Consider the following 10,382-nt stretch of genomic DNA (forward strand, 5'->3'; position numbering starts at 1 on the left):
GGAGAGAGCACTTGAAGCAGATTATGACTAACCAGAGTCATTAGTGTCATCTTGATTTATGATACATCTGTGTGTTTAAAAGTTTCCTCACTGCGTAGTTTCAACTTCCTACCTCTTTCTTAGAAGGTTGCTGGTCTCTTCAATCAAGGCTGCTGTGAACAAAAACTGCCCCCAGAAGGAGCTGGTTCAGGAACCCAGCCTTCCTCCCCACCTCCCCGCTCCTCCCCATCAGCTGCTTGGCTGTTAGAGTTTCATGCTTCCTGTTTACCAAGAGATATGAAATATATTAGTTAGAGTCCACCCCTAATGCTTTGCTACTTCCTTCTGCTTCGCAGGATGAATTTCACTTGGCCTTGGTGTTTTATTTGTTTTTGGAAGTCCTGGACTTGATGATGTTTGGAAATTTATGACTGTATAAGACCAAATCTGTAAGGTGTTCAGTTCACATTACTCATTTCTGTTTTATTTAGTCATCTACCCCACCGTGGTCCAAAGAGGATTTACGAAATGTGTATTGTGCAGAAGATTTTTTTTAAAAACTGAGTGATGAAGCTAGGCGAAGCAAAAATGAGGGGAGGGAATAAATCAGATGAATTAAGAGACAAAGTGAAACACAAAGTTGTCCAAATATACATTTCCTAAAGTTCTGGGTAGAGGGCGCCTGGCTGGCTCAGTCGATAGAATGTGACTCTTGATCTCAGGGTCCTGAGTTTGGGCCCCATGTTGGGCGTGGGGCCTACTATTAAATAAAAAAATAAAAATAAAGTTCCGGGTAGAAGTTAGAGATGTACTGCAAATCTCGTTCTGAGCTTCCTAATCCACAAAGCAAATAAGGAAATACTTTGGATGTGCTTTTAAGATTAAAAACAAACTATAATTACCCAGACAGTGTGGCTGGTTCCAATTCTTTACACAATAAAGGGTAGTTGAATAGCTGCATTTTTTTTTTGACTCAAACTGAACCTAGTTTAATCCCAGGAAATGCTGTATGCTTTTGATGCCCTTAAGAAAATTCGAGAAACGCAAATTTCACTTTTCAAATCTGATAAATTAGAGTGGGCTGCTCTGACTGCAACATAATCTTTTTTTTTTTTCACCAGCAGTCCCTTTAAGATACTTAAAAGATACTTACTATTTAAAACTTAAATAGTAATAACACGACATGTGTAGTATTCGCTTACAGATGGATTTCTGTAGGGTCTGGTGGGACCTGAAAAGCCTTCCAGTTCAATATGGAAAGAACATTAACATTTTTTGAAATTCTGGTAAAAATCACATACCATTAATTTATCATCTTAATCTTTTTATTATTATTATTTTAGAGAGCAATACAAGGTGCTCGCAGGAGAGGGGCAGAGTCAGGGAGAGAGACAGAGAATCCCAAGCAGGCTCTACACTCAGCACAGAGCCCAACATGGGGCTCAATCCCACAACCCTGGGATTGTGACCTGAGCCGAAATCACAAGTCGGACACTCAACTGACCGAGCCACCCAGGCGCCCCTCATCTTAATCATTTTGCACAGTTCGGTAGCATTAAGTATATTCACAGTGTTGAGCAATAGATCTCTTAAACTTTTTCATCTTACAAAACCGAAACTCTCTACCCAATGACTTCCCACTTCCCTTCCCCCAGCCCCTGGCAACTACCATTCTACTTTCTGTTTCTACCAGTTTGACTACCCTAGGTGCCTCCTATAAGCAGAATCATACCATATTTCTCTTTCTGTGACGGGTTTGTTTCACTTAGCATAATACCTTCAGGTCCGTCCACAACAGCACCAAAAGGATTTCCTTCCTTTTTAAGGCTGAATAATAGTCCATTGTGTGTATTACCATATTTTCTTTTTTTAAGTTTATTTATTTATTTAGAGAGAGAGTGAGAGAGAAAGCACACCTGTGAGCACGAGTTGGGGTAGGGGTAGAGGGAGAGAGAGGGAGAGAATCCCAAGTAGGCTCTGCAGTGTCAGTGCAAAGCCCAACATGGGGCTCAAATTCATGAATCACGAGACCGTGAGCTGAGCTGATGTCAAGAGTCAGACGCTTAACCAGCTGAGCCACCCAGATGCCCCTGCCACATTTTCTTTGTTCATTCATTCGCCTAAAGGCATTTGGATTGGCTCCACAATCCACACCATGAATAACGCTGCAATAAACATAGGTCTGCAAATATCTCTTTCAGATCTGGCTTTCAGTTCTTTGCGGGTAAATGCCTAAAAGCGGAATTGTGGACTCATATGGTAAGTCTATTTTTAATGCCTTGAGGAACCGGCACACTGTTTTCCATAGTGGCTGCACCATTTTAAATTCCCACCAACAGTGCACAAGCATTCCAGTCTCTCTACATTCTCACCAACGCTTTTTTCTGTAACATTATTAACTTTTGAGAAACAAGGGAAAAGAGACTTAGGATTTTGCATCTGATGACAGAGAGAGAGCCTCAGCACATCGGCATACCAAGAACCCTTCCAAGGTGTCCTTCAGTTGTGAATATTAAACATTTTTAGGGGCCCCTGGCTGGCTCAGTCTATAGAGCACGTGACTCTTGATCTCGGAGTTGTGAGTTCAAGTCCAACATTGGGTGTGGAAATGAAAAACAAAATATTAAGAAAATAATAAACATTCTGGGGTGCCTGAACGGGTTAGTCAGTTAAGCATCCAACTTCAGCTCATGTCATGATTTTGTGGTTTGTGAATTCAAGCCCCACATCGGGCTCTGGACTGACAGTGCAGAGCCTGCTTAGGATTCTCTCTCTCTCTCCCTCTCTATGCCCCTCCCCTACTCATGCTCTCTCTCTCTCTCAAAATAAATAAGCCTTAAAAAATTTTAATAAAAAAATAAGAAAAATTTTTAGCAAAAGAATACATTCATGGAATTAAAAAGTAAATGGTATAAAATATACAGATTGGGGAAAAAAGATAAAATTCACTTTGTTCCCAGATGGCATGATTGTATATGTAGAAAATCCCAAAACATCAATAAAAGCCTCATGGAACTAAAAAGCAATTACAACACGGTTATAGGATACAAGTTAATACATAAACACAATCACCCTCCTATATGCCAGAAATGAACAAGTGGATTTTGAAATTTAAAAACAATACCATTTACATTAGCACCCCCCAAAATTAAATACTACACTATAATATCTAACAGTATATATGCAAGATCTATATGAGGAAAACGGCAAAACTCTGATGAGGGAAATCAAAGAACAACCTAATAAAGGGAGAGATCTTCTTTGTTCATGTATAAGAAAACTCAATATTGTTAAGATACCGGTTATGCCCCCTGGGTCTGGAGATTCAGTTCAATCTCTGTCAAAATGCAAGTGAGTTATTTGGTGGATATCGATAAACTGAATTTATGTGAAAAAGAAGAGAAAGTCATTGGGCCGCCTGGGTAGCTCAGTTCAGTTGAGCGTCTGACTTTGGCTCGGTTCATGATCTTGTAGTTTGTGAGTTCAAACCCCACACTGGGTTCACTGCTGTCAGTGCGGAACCCACTTCGGATCCTCAGATCCTCAGTCCCTCCCCTGCAGGCATTCTCTCTCTTAAAAATAAATTTTAAAAACATTAAAAAAGGAAGAACAGGGGCACCTGGGTGGCTCAGTCAGTTGACCATCCAACTTCGGCTCAGATGATCTCATGTTTCATGGGTTTGAGCCCCTTGTCAGGCTCTGTGTTGACAGCTCGGAGCCTGGAGCCTGCTTCGGATTCTGTGTCTCCCTCTCTCTCTGACCCTCCCCTCTTTGCGCTGTCTCTCTTTGTCTCTCAAAAATAAATTTAAAACATTAAAAAAAATTTTTTTAATTAAAAAAAAAAGAATACAGTCAGAGGACTGACATTACCCAACTGCAAGATTTACTATAAAGATACAGTCATTAAGACAGTGTGGCATTGATGGAAGAATAAACAGATCAATGGAACCGAACAGAGAGCTCAGAATTAGACCCACACGAACATAGTCAACTGATCTTTTACAAAGGAACAATGGCAATTTAATGGAAAAAGGGTAATCTTTTCAACAAATGGTACCAGAGCAACTGGACATGCAATAAAAAGGATTCTCGGGGTACCTGGCTGGCTCAGTCAGTGGAACGTGAAGCTCTTGATCTCGGGGTCGTGAGTTCGAGCCCTGTATTGGGCCCATACTGAGCATGGAGCCTACTTAAACAAACAAACACACTCAACAATCCAGAAAACAAACAACCCCACAAAAAAGTGGGTCAAAGATCTGCACCAACATCTTTCCAGAGAAGATGTGCACGTGGCAAATAAGTAGAGAAAATGAGGCTCAATATCACAGGTCATTAGGGCATTTCAAATTACAACCACAATGAGATGCCACTATACATTTATCAAAATGGCTGAAGTCCAGAACAATGACAACACTTCATTCTGGTAAGGAAATGGGACGTCAGGAAGAAGTCCCATTCATTGCTGGGGTGGAATTCAAAACGCACAGCCACCTTGGAAGATGATCTGGCAGTTTCTTACAAAGCTACACATCATCTTACCATAAGATTCAGCAATGACATTCTTACAGTTGCTTTTGTATCTACCCAAATGAGTTGAAAACTTATGTGTGCACAAAAATCTGCACGTGTATGTTTATAGCAGCTCTATTCATAATTGCTCAAAATTAGACACAACCAAGATGTCTTGCAATAGGTTAGTGGATATAAACAAACAGTGGTACATCCAAACAATGGAATACGTTATTCAGCGCTTAAAAGGAAATGAGCTATCCAGGCACGAAAACGCATAGAGAGAGCAAGCTTCTACGCGTATTGCTAAGTGAAAGAAGCCAGTCTGAAAAGGCTACGTACTAAATCACCTCAACGATATGACATTCCAGAAAAGGCAAAACTATGGCTACAGGGGGGAAAAAACTATCAGTGCTTGCCAAGGGTTCAGGGAACATGGGGGCTGGCAGGGTGGTGGTTGGGGGAGAAATGAAGGAGATATGTACAATATTCTAATAATGGATACGTGACGTTATGCATTTGATGAAACTCACAGAGCTATAAACCTCAAGGAGGGGCCCTACTGTACCCTACCGACTTAGTTAATAGTGATGTGTCCATACTGGATCACCAACTACAACAAATGTTCCACACAACTGCAAGGTATTGAACATTGAGGTAATTGGGACACCTGGGTGGCTCAGTCGGTTAAGCATCTGACTCCTGATTGTGGCTCAGGTCATGATCTCATGGTTCATGAGTTTGAGCCCCATGTGGGGCTCCATGCTGACAGTGTGGAGCTTGCTTGGGATTCTCTCTCTCCCTCTCTCTCTATCCCTCTCCTCCCCAAAATAAATAAATAAACGTAAACACTTTTGAGGAGATTGTGCTCGCTTCAGCAGCACACGCACTAAAACTGGAACAACACCGAGAAGACCAGCACCTAGCCACGCGAGGACGACGCACAAATTCATGAAGTGTTGCCTATTTTTAAAAATTTGAGAAAATAATGTGTGTAGGGAGAGAAGCGGGGGTATATGGAAAACCTCTGCACTTCTGATCGATTTTTCTGGTGACCTAAAACTGCTCTAGGAAATAAAGTCTATTAATTTTTAAAAAGTCACTGGTCTTGGGGCGCCTGAGTGGCTCAGTTGGTGAAGCGTCCAACTTCAGCTCAAGTCATGATCTCACGGCTCGTGAGTTCGAGCCCTGCATCGGGCTCTGTGCTGACAGCTCGGAGCCTGGAGCCTGCTTTAGATTCTGTGTCTCCTTCTCTCTATGCCCCTCCCCTGCTTTCACTCTGTCTCTCTGTCTCTGTCTCTGTCTCCCTCAAATAAATAAAACTTTTAAAAAATTAATTAATTAAATAAAAAGTACCTGGTCTTGAGGCAGACATTGCTGTGTGCCTTCCTGGGAAGACCACACGGAGTTATGTTGGGCCCAAGTGTCTGGGTTCTGGACGGTGGAAGTGAAGCAACATAAGCCATACCCAGGCTTGGCCCTTCGAAATGTCCCACCTACCCTCGCCCCCTCCCAGTTGGCTTTTTCTTCTTTTTGCAATGACCTTGCTCTAGATGATGGGGCTACAAGACTGAAGAGGGCTACCCAACTCACACTGGATTCTGGAAGAATGAGAAATAAACCTCCACCTGTTACTGTGTTAAGCCACAGAGCTTTTCAGGACTTATTTCTGCAACAGAACACAGTGCAGCCGGATGAAAACAGGCACCTAAAGGCTTATAACAACAAACAACAGTAAAAGGAGTAGGTCCTCCAACTGCCCTCTCCCCACTCTCCAGGCTTGGTCCCCAGACACCCGTTTACAATGTTTTAACAGCTTCTTTGGGCATTTATGTCCACATTGCTAAATGTGATTCTTAAAAATTTTGTTAATGTTTATTTATTTTTGAGAGACAGACAGACAGACAGACAGACAGACAGAGCATGAGTGGGGGATGGGGAGAGAGAGAGAGGGAGACACAGAATCTGAAGCAGGCTCCAGGCTCTGGGCTGTCAGCACAGAGCCCAACATGGGGCTCGAACTAATGAGCTATAAGACCGTGTCTTGAGCTGAAGTCTTAACTGACTGAACCACCCAGGCGCTCCTCCTAATGTGATTTTACTTCTAACTTTGTATTTATCAATTTTAGGGGTTCTCTATTAACTTCTTGTGATAGCAAATGACATTTAGCGTTCCTAAGTCATTAGCAACCCTGATTGTCCCCTTTCCAACTTCACAATGTGATAAATATGACATTTGGGGTTACACCCACATTCAGGTTTTACGTTGCGCAGAATATGCAAATACAGAACACCGATGAGTCAGAGAGTACGCTAACATTACATTTCCTTTCTTGAACAACTTTTCATTTTATTCATCTCTGCGTTACATTCGTCTCATTTCATTTTTATTTGCTCAGTGGTTGTTTGTTTGTTTTATTAACCTTCATATCACCAATTGTTTCTGTACTTCTACTGTGGATATTTGTCATTCTTCCTTGTTGTCCAGATGTTAAATCCTTCCTGTATTTGGGGAATTTCCCCTGAGGAGACTTGTAGGAAGCAGAACTTCCACCATAGATGTGGAAGATTCTAGATGCTCACTTTCTCAGCCTCTTGCAGCTGAGCTGTGGGGCACTTAACCTGGTCATCACCCTTCAGGCGCACACATTTCAATACATAACCAATGGGTGCGGGCGCAGAAAATGCAAGGATTTTTTTTTTTTTTTTTAGCAGAAGTCATTAGAGTGGGGCAGCCATGCAGGACAGTGGCACTGAACTGAGCCAGGGACCCGTTGATGGCATCTCTGCTAGCTGTGGTACCAGGTACTCGGGGACAGCAGCAGTGTCATCCTCCCAACACCAGCCGACAGCCTGGCTTGAGGAGTTGTTTCCAGCTGGGTAGCTATGACAGAAACTCTCCAGCCCTCATGGGATTTTATGGGTCACTTAATACTCTTAATAAATTCCCTCGCTCCTTAAGTCAACGAGAGCTGGTTTCTCTTAGCTTCTAGACAAGAACAGGTATCAGCACAGTTTCCCACTTTCCCACACGATCACGTGCCAGGCCAGCTTCCTGGGCACGTGACCGATGCAGTCGGCACCAGGCCTCAGTCTCAGAAGAGCCCACCCACTTGGTTCGCTAGCGCCATCTTGAAATTCTCAAATTTTAAGCAAGAAGCCTCTCTGTTTCGTTTTGCAAACAAGGCAGGTGGTTCTGCTTGCATCGAGTAGATAATATGTGAATTTCCTTGTTTTCCAGGAGATCTCAATTTCAAGGAGTCATCTGCCTCCTGTTCCCATCCGGAATGAGCACCCTCCTACCCCCGCTCCCCCAGACAGGTATCTTGCCGAATTTTCTTTTTTGCCATCAGCTTGGAAGCCTTCCTCACCCTTCTCCTGGGGTTGGAGCCACTGTCTCCTGGATACTTGTCTTTTTCTTTCTTCCTCTCATCTGGGTAAAGTACATCCTCAGTCGCTTTCTGAAAAGCGTGTGAGAGGTAAAACATTTTGAAAGGTTGCATTATCTGAAATTATGTTTCTTCGCCCTCACACCTAATCGATAGATTGGGTAGCTGCAGAGTTAACAGTATTTTTCACACAATGTTTTGAAGGCTTTGTTCCTTTGCTTTCTAGCCTCTGATGTTATTTTTTCAGAAGTTCAGGCCATTCTAATTCCCAAGTCTTTCAAGGTGGCACGTTTTTTATTTTCCTTTTGTTAATCTCTCTCTGAAAGGTTTTTGCCCACAGATTTCCTAGGGACGATCCTCCAACATCAAAACATTTTTCTTCATACTTCAGAGGGTTCAAGGTTGGAATAATAATTACAGAATCTCCCTCTTTCATTCTTTCATTCAACAAGTTATTTATTGAGCACTTACTGAGTGCTGGGCAGTCTGCTAGGCACTGGGTTTATGACTGTCAACAAGGCAGACGGAGCTTGTGCTCCACTTGTTTGGACACTGATTATGAAGAATATTTTGTGAGTGTTCTGAAAGTGAAGTTGGAGGGCGGTCAAAGAAAGTCTCTCTGAGATCTGTGGAATGGGAAAGAGCCAGGCATGGAGAGAGTCCGGGTGAAATGTTCCAGGTGGAAATTTCCATAGATGCCAAAGTTCTTATGCCAGTCTCGTGTTCAGGGGAGCCTGATTAGATGTCTGTTACCTTTCAGATCTCGGCTCTCACTCCCCTCCCGCCCATGTGGCCTCCTTGCTGTTTCTTGCTCACAGTCTCTTGAGGTTGCAGTCCCACCTGTTGGCTGGGGCTGCGGTAATCCAAAGGCTGGACTGGGGCCGGAGGACCTGCTTCCACCACAGCTTGAGTGTCGACTTCGGCTCAGGTCATGATCTCAAGGTTCGTGGGTTGGAGCCCTGCGTCAGGCTCTGTGCTGACAGCTAGCTCAGAGCCTGGAGCCTGTCCTCGGATTCTGTGTCTCTTTCTCTGTCTGTCCCTCCCCTGTTCATGCTGTCTCTCAAAAATAAATAAATGTAAAAAAAAAAATTTAACTGCTTTATCCAGTCAAGAAGAAACAAGAAAATGGGAAGTCCTGAGGATGCAAATTTCTTATTGCCATTAGATCGAGAGGTTTTGGCCTGAAGAAAAGAGTTCTGGATTGAGAAGGATGGCATGTTTGTTCATTAATTCACTCACCCATCCATTCATTCATCTTTTAATTCCACAACTATTCATTGAGCATCTACTGTGTGCCATTAGGAAACTGGACAAAAGACCAAAGGGCTCATGTAGAGGCACAATTATAAATACAGTAACAGTTGCTGAACTTTATAGAGCGTTTACTGTTTACCTAGTGCTGCAATGAGCTGTAGATCAAATTATCTCACTTCATCATCCCAATAACCCTCTGAGATGGGTACTCTTCTTATCCTCTATTTCACAAATGAGAAATTTAGACTTGGAGAGACAAGGTCCTGTGCTGTCAAGGGTGGAGTCATGATCTGAACAAAGGACTCTGACCCCAAAGCCCTCATGTTTCTAGTACTATCCTGTGGGTATATTGGTCACAAGTATTAGTTTCAGTTAAGAGGCACCTGGGTGACTCAGTCAGTTAAGCGGTCAGGATCTCACCATTCATGAGTTCAAGCCCCACTTTAGGATCTGTACTGACAGCTCAGAGCCTGGAGCCTGCTTTGGATTCTGTGTCTCCCTCATTCTCTGCCACTCCCCGGCTTGTGCTCTGTGTCTCCCCTCTCTGTCTCTCAAAAATAAATAAATGTTGGGGCGCCTGGGTGGCTCAGACAGTTGAGTGTCCGACTTCGGCTCAGGTCATGATCTCACGGTTCGTGGGTTCGAGCCCCGTGTTGGGCTCTGTGCTGACCGCTCAGAACCTGGAGCCTGCCTCGGATTCTGTGTCTCCCTCTCTCTCTGCCCCTCCCCTGTTCACACTCTGTCTCTGTCTCTCAAAAATAAATAAAATGTAAAAAAAAAAATTAAAAATAAATAAATAAATAACATTACACACACACACACACACACACACACACACACACACGTATTAATTCCCAGTGTAGTTCTGTGCTCCTGCCGTCCACCGGAGGGCCCAGAGGCTCGGAGAGGTTGACTGACTCGTCCAAGCCTGTTCTGACGGAGCTGGGAGGCAAAGCCCATTCCTGAGAGCTCCAACTCTGTGTGCTTTTTTTCTATACTCACCTAAGACTGAGACCTTTCTGTCCTTCCTGCAGAAACAGAGCTAAGATGGAAAGGGGCCCAGGGGAATGGGGAGAGGTGTGGGAAGGGGAGAAATGATCGCTGAGGACTGGCAGCTTTTATAAGTGTGGATCGCCCCTGGCTGGTTGAAGAACACACCAGAACCTCCCCGGAGGCTGCTGCGGAATTCCTGGTGTGCCTGATGAGGTGCTGTCACAGCGCGGCTGTCAGCCATCTGGCTCTTTCAGAGAC

General features: G+C 43.6%; 1 non-coding gene across 1 annotated transcript; it reads left to right on the top strand.

Moving 5' to 3' along the window:
- Nucleotides 1-5,353: 5,353 nt before the first annotated feature.
- Nucleotides 5,354-5,459, top strand: LOC115300548. Its single transcript, XR_003912716.1, has one exon. It is a non-coding gene; the product is annotated as a U6 spliceosomal RNA (small nuclear RNA).
- Nucleotides 5,460-10,382: the final 4,923 nt, after the last annotated feature.

Source organism: Suricata suricatta, chromosome 8 (assembly GCF_006229205.1).
Source record: "Suricata suricatta isolate VVHF042 chromosome 8, meerkat_22Aug2017_6uvM2_HiC, whole genome shotgun sequence".
NCBI classification, from domain to species: Eukaryota; Metazoa; Chordata; class Mammalia; order Carnivora; family Herpestidae; genus Suricata; species Suricata suricatta.